The sequence below is a fragment of the Netta rufina genome (assembly GCF_964035555.1).
Source record: "Netta rufina genome assembly, chromosome: 1".
In the NCBI taxonomy this organism is placed as follows: domain Eukaryota; kingdom Metazoa; phylum Chordata; class Aves; order Anseriformes; family Anatidae; genus Netta; species Netta rufina.
The window spans coordinates 34,869,440-34,876,623 of record NC_140123.1 but is presented as its reverse complement, the minus strand read 5'-3'; positions in this window follow the sequence as shown (position 1 = coordinate 34,876,623).

Below are 7,184 nucleotides of genomic sequence, written 5' to 3'. Positions count from 1 at the left end.
TTTGAAGGTACTAGGGTGAGTCTGGATTTTGTTGGTGTTTCTAGAAAGGTAGAAATGATTGCACCCACGCAGGTAATTTTGACTGGAGGAGATGCTCAACTACACCTGAAAACATCATAACCAAAACATATTTTCAGAGACACTTCACCTACAAGTTGGCTTGTGGGATTATGTGTGTCTTTCAAAGATTCTTCAAAAGACAGTGGTGGTATTCTTCCCAGAAGTACTTCATTCAACATGCCAAAGGGCTTTTTAAAATATTGGTAAAGCAAGACATAAAGAATACAAAATACCTGCTGGGAATTTTAGCTGGAGATGGCAATATATTTGTAGTACCACAGCTCTAGTTCAGAAAAACTGTAAATATCAAATGATCATGCCTGAGACAAAAGAAAAAAAAAATCTCGAGTTGGTTAGCCATAGGCCTAGGAAGCAAGAACACCACAAGTGTCTCCTTTCAGTAAGGTACCATTGCCTTAAAATTTTGTATCCACTGAAATTAACAGCTATTTTCCAACTGACTTCAGTGACACCAAGTTTTATTTGCCTGGCCAGCAGTCTGGTTTGTACTGCTGGTCCTGAAGATCTCAAAAGGAAAAGGAAGACAAATAAGCTCCTTCACCATAATGCTGAAGAATGTTATAGTTGCCAGTTTTTCCCCAGATGAAATTCTGAATTAGCCAGAATTCCTGTCGAGCTCATCTTTGTGGCTTATTCCTCCTGTATTTCTTCTTGCAAGCTTGGGGTATAGAAACCTATTTGCAATGGCTGCTGTGCAGATTAGTCAATATTTAGGGAAAAAAATGAAATGAATAGTGTTTTACATATTAACTGCACGCTAAAAGTACAGACCAGTAAATCATGTTTTGTATTTACTAAAGGAAAGCATGTTTTGGAAAGACAATGGAATAAATTTCTTAACACAAAACTCCTAGAAAGGATAAATTCACAAAGAAATCATCACAGTGTAATACAGAAATATATAATTCAGGAAAAAAAAATGAATATGAAAATCAATTTTAAGATATACTTTTTAACTTTCTAATAAAATTGCTGCCATTTGCTCTTGAGACAATTAGCAGGTGTCAGTTAGAAGACACAATAGATTATGTACCCAATTACTTTTTTTTTTCAGACAACAGTTTGCAATCACAGGAACGTGTGCAGAGGTTTAATCAAAGATTAGAACTTTAATTAAATGGGGCCGTATGTGACTAGTCATTTGACATTAATTACCATTTTAGTTGGATTCCTTTTGATTTGCAAAAGGCCCTGAGCACTGCAAAAATTATGTCACATCATAAAAACTGCTGATTATTAAAACAAAAAGTTTTCTTCATCAGCTCATTGCTCTCCTGCACAAAAAACATCATTTCAAAAGTGAAACTTAGAGAAGGAGGCCAGTGAATTTTAAAAGCAAAATAGCAGATGGTACTTCAACTGACTCCCCTTAGAAGGGACAGTCTGAAAGTGCTTAATTGTAATGATTGATAAGGTCTTCTGTCAATGCTCAGCAAAACTTTCAAGGGGCTAAACAGCTGGCATGAGGTTCATTTGGAGTTTTAACTAGTTGACTAACCTTTGGGGTGTCTTAAAGCTAACTAGCATCACTGATATTAATAAGGGACATCAATCAAAATGAAATGCTGTAGCAGAAACTGATCCAAGACTTCAAGTAATATTTTAATTTGTCGGCCTACAGAGAGAAGGATAAATGTTAACAGTGTCCTTGTGTGATAGCTTTAAATTCTAGTCCAATGGTGCCATCAGTGTTTGCTCATTCTTTTATGAGTTTTGCTTTTCCGTAGATTCCACTTATTCAGAGTAAAGTGGGAACAGTGACAATGAAAATCCTTATCTGAATAGCCTGCAGAAAGGAGAAAAAAGAGAGGAAGAGAGCATGGGGGGGGGGGGGAGAGAAAAATAAACATAAAGGAAGCAGGAATAATTCTTAGCTCATGTAAAGATTAAGGGTGAACTTCATACAAACACACACTCAGAGTCATTGTGCGTTTTGCGGTGAACTTTTAAGGGATTTGAGCTGGGGGGATACATCTGTCTGAAGGTGAATTGTAAAAGCAAAATCAGTCCATAACCTCCAGTGCTACTGTACAGACTCTGCACATGGAGTTTAGATACAAGTGTCTGCAGCTCCTTTTTTAGCCTATCAAAATGGTGCTCCGTGAAAAGCTGTTGGGTCTGTCTACCACAGAGTTTGTTCTTGGGGACCACAGAATGCCTGACAGTCATGGTGGGCGATGATTACCTAACGGAGAAAATCTGTGAATGTTTGAACTAGTGGTAGTCAGAGTGCCAGCAATGCTAAGTACAAATCTGGACCCTGTGTGCCCTGTTTTACTACACAGAGCAATCATACTAGTAGTCCTAAATTTGGCAAAGCAAATAAAAACCTGTTTTGCAACCCAAAAGAACAAAGGGCACAGTACTGAGGGTCTTCTGTAGACAGACGTATTGACATGGCAGAAAGAAACAATATTACTTAATTTAATATTACTTTAATAATATTTAAGTAATATTTAATAATATTACTTCAATACTTTGGTCCATGTATCATATGGTATCAGGTATCATATATATTCTATGATAGCCTGATACTTGGAATTAGCTAATCTTCCCAAATTGATACCTAGTTTACGTAGAAGTCAGCTTCAGGCTGTCAGCATTGGAAGTTAATCTAAAGTTTAAATAACAGCTAAAGAAAGTAAAGATACTTGATGAAAATCATAGAATCATAGAATCATAGAATATCCTGAGTTGGAAGGGACCCTTAAGGATCATCAAGTCCAACTCTTGACACCGCACAGGTCTACCCAAAAGTTCAGACCATGTGCCTAAGTGCACAGTCCAATCTCTTCTTAAATTCAGACAGGCTCGGTGCAGTGACCACTTCCCTGGGGAGCCTGTTCCAGTGTGCAACCACCCTCTCTGTGAAGAACCCCCTCCTGACGTCCAGCCTAAATTTCCCCTGCCTCAGCTTAACCCCGTTCCCGCGGGTCCTGTCACTAGTGTTAATGGAGAAAAGGTCTCCTGCCTCTCGACACCCCCTTACGAGGAAGTTGTAGACTGTGATGAGGTCTCCCCTCAGCCTCCTCTTCTCCAGGCTGAACAGGCCCAGTGACCTCAGCCGTTCCTCGTACGTCTTCCCCTCCAGGCCTTTCACCATCTTCGTAGCCCTCCTCTGGACACTTTCCAACAGTTTCATGTCCTTTTTATACTGTGGTGCCCAGAACTGCACACAGTACTCGAGGTGAGGCCGCACCAGCGCAGAGTAGAGCGGGACAATCACCTCCCTTGACCTACTAGCGATGCCGTGCTTGATGCACCCCAGGACACGATTGGCCCTCCTGGCTGCCAGGGCACATTGCTGGCTCATATTCAACTTGCTGTCTACCACGACCCCCAGATCCCTCTCTTCTAGGCTGCTCTCCAGCGTCTCATCGCCCAGTCTGTACGTGCAGCCAGGGTTTCCCCGTCCCAGGTGCAGGACCCGGCACTTGCTCTTATTGAACTTCATGCGGTTGGTGATCGCCCAGCTCTCCAACCTGTCCAGATCCCTCTGTAAGGCCTTTACGCCCTCATTTGAGTCCACAACTCCTCCAAGTTCGGTGTCATCAGCAAACTTGCTCAAAATACCCTCTATTCTTACATCCAGATCGTTTATAAAAATATTGAAAAGTACCGGCCCTAAAATGGAGCCTTGAGGGACCCCACTGGTGACCGCCCGCCAGCCTGACGCAGCCCCATTTACCATAACCCTTTGGGCCCTGCCCGTTAGCCAATTGCTCACCCATCGTATGATGTTTTTATTTAGCTGTATGGTGGACATTTTGTCCAGTAGGATCCTATGGGAAACCGTGTCAAAAGCCTTGCTGAAGTCCAAAAAAATCACATCAGCTGGTTTCCCTTGGTCCACCATACGGGTGATCTTATCATAAAAGGAAATCAGGTTAGTTAGGCAGGACCTACCCTTCACAAACCCATGCTGGCTGGGACCAATGACTGCTTTGTCCCCCAGGTGCGCCTCAATAAGTCCGAGAACCAACTTCTCCATGATTTTACCAGGCACTGACGTGAGACTGACAGGCCTGTAATTGCTAGGGTCTTCTTTCTGACCCTTCTTGAAAATTGGCACAACATTTGCCAGCTTCCAGTCTACCGGGACCTCTCCAAATTCCCAGGATCATTGAAAAATAATTGAAAGAGGTTCCGCGATGACATCCGCCAGCTCTTTCAGCACCCGGGGATGAATCCCATCCGGACCCATGGACTTGTAGGGATCCAGGTGGAGTAGCAAATCCCGCACACGTTCAGGGTCAGTTGGGAGTTTGTCATCCCCACCGTCCCGGCCCTCCAGCTCAGGGCACCCTGGGTCCCGAAGTCCATCATCGGCATTGAAGACAGAGGCAAAGAAGGCGTTAAGCGTCTCTGCTTTGCCTACGTCATCGTCTGTGAGGAGACCTTCCCTATCAAGGAGCGGCCCTATGTATTCTTTAGTTCTCCTTTTTCCATTTACATATCTAAAAAAACCCTTTTTATTTTCTCTCACAGACACAGCCAGCTTCAACTCTAGCTGTGCTTTGGCCACTCGAACTTTCTCCCTACAAACACGAACAGCATCCCTGTATTCTTTCCATGACGCCTGGCCCTCCTTCCAGTAGCGAAACACTCTCTGTTTCCGCCTAATCTGAAGTTCAGTTTAATACTGGAACAAAGCTCAACTGACCTGGGTTCATTTGTGATGATCTTCCTATATGACTGTGGAAAAAAAAAAATATCATTTAATTTTCTGAACTATAGAAAGATGGCAATACCTTTCTACTTCACTTAGTAATACCTTGAAAATAAAAGGTGTTGACTATTGGTATTGGTGCAGTGACTAGGACAAACAGATGCTTCTAAATACTGCTGTTATTTCTAGCATAAATTGTATTTATGCCTATTTTTCTAGTTTAGCCTCCAGCCTGTTGTAGTCTGAAAATCACTATGGAAACTGTGATAGTAAATGTGGTATTTAGCAACCAGTCTTCATACCTTGTCTAGGTCTTTTCCAAAAAAGATCTAAGTCACAGTGCATTTCCTATTAGATTGCAGCCTTTCCTGAAATGGTCAGAAGTGTTCACTCCATTCAGATAAAACGTTTCAATTTAAAGTGGAAAAACTATCAATTGTGTATGAAGACAAGCATCATAGCAAACTTTAATTCCAGAATGAATGGGAAAAAATATATGGTTTATTATTGTTTTTCAAGAAAAAAAATAAACAGTGAGTAGAAACACAAAATTATCGTAGTATTTTGTATTCACTGCATTAGTTATTTTCCAAAGAAAGCCTATCAGTTAAAATGATGAATTTTAACCTTTACCGATTCTTCCAGAGAACATTCAATTTATATTCTTCAGGCACTTTGCTACTTGTTCACCATACTGATGCAAAATTATTGTTTTTGTAATATTTATAAGATCTAGTTACAAGTTTTCAAGGACATATTTCACATTTCTTTCAAATCTAAACTTTCTAGTATGAGTTAAGATTAAAATGAAAAAAAAAAAAGTAACATATAGTACAGATATATGAATTAATACATTAATATTTAAATACAGTATTATGTTGAATACAAATCTGGTGGTCAATAGAAAATACAAAGGTCACATTATCACAGAGTACGGAAAGCTTTAAGAGATGAATACCAATGGACAAACAATTCTGCCTAGAATCTTTTTTTCATTACTCCTATGAGATCCAATAATGTCCATTTAAAATCAATAGCTTCAAACTCCCTTTATGAAACCAGCCTGGTAAAGATTGTTGGCAGTACTAAATTTAAAAAATCAAACAAATACACAGATAAACAGTTTGAATATAGGTTCAGTTTTCAGTTTTTCTTAATTTGTGTCTCAAACATTTTTTTGTAGCAATGATATCAATGATTCTTTAAGCACTCTAGGCTGCTGGTCATCATTCTTTAGAGAACAGCAGTTGTACAAATGCATATTGCAGCCCCTGACTGTTCCTGCAGTGTTGCAGAAATAGATGCTATCTTTGTTCAGCAGTGCAGAGGTGTTTTGGACTGATAGACTTGGGGTAGAAAACTGCCAGTGTGCTGAACAAGGAAATGGTGACTACTCTTGTGCTATGAAGAAATGGGATGACCTAGCATGTTTGTTTGCTTGCTGCAAGATCATTTCCTTAGAGTAAGGATCACAACTGTAAATACTTCAGAGAATTTCATTCAGTCAGTCGGTCATTTTAAATTGTTATTCAAAATTACATTTATATTAATTCAAGATGAGTGGGCCTTCTGGATTCCCTCCATAGGGAGTTTGGACCTTTTCTAGAGAGCATCTGACCAGGCACAAGGGTGAGAGAAAAGGAAGAGAAAGCAGTGATGCATACAGCACTTAATAATGATCCTGCAGGTCCTGAGTAGGCTAAAAGCCTTGTTAAAGGCTTTGGGGGTGACAGAAGCAAGGCAGCAACATTAATACTAACTGCAGAGGACAGTACCATTTTCTGCAGATAGGAAGCTGCCATTTTGACAGAAAAGTATAGAAGCAAAGACCTGCCTTTGAGATCATGGGGGAGATGGGCTGTGGGAAACCTGTTTATAAATTTTTTTTTAATTTTTCTATCCTTATCCTTTTTTTCTTTTTTAATGTTCTCTTTATATATATATATGTACACATATATACTACATATATATGTAATGCATATATATATATGTAACATATACGTGTAGTTGAAAGACTAAGACTATATGTAGTTGAAAACATATATATGAACAACAAAATCAGTTATTGTAGTTGAAAGACTACAATATTAATATTACAATACTACAATATTAAAGCCTGACTTTTCTGTGTTTCCATTCTCCTTCAGAGTGGTCTCTCCGAGGAAAAAATCTAGACAGGTTCACCTGGCTTTGGCTGATGTGGGGTCTTGTCAACAGCTCTTGTAGATATTCCAGTACAGCTGAAATACTCAGAATGTTTGTCAGGCTTGAGTACACTGAGTAATGTCTATTTTATGAATTTTGAGTCTAATGATCAAGATACCAACCAATTTAATGCTGTCAGAAGTTCGATGTTAATATGCATGGCCTCTGGCAATAGCTTAGTTATAGTGAGGATTTTACCAGCAGAAATGTTAGTCACCTCCTAAGTGAT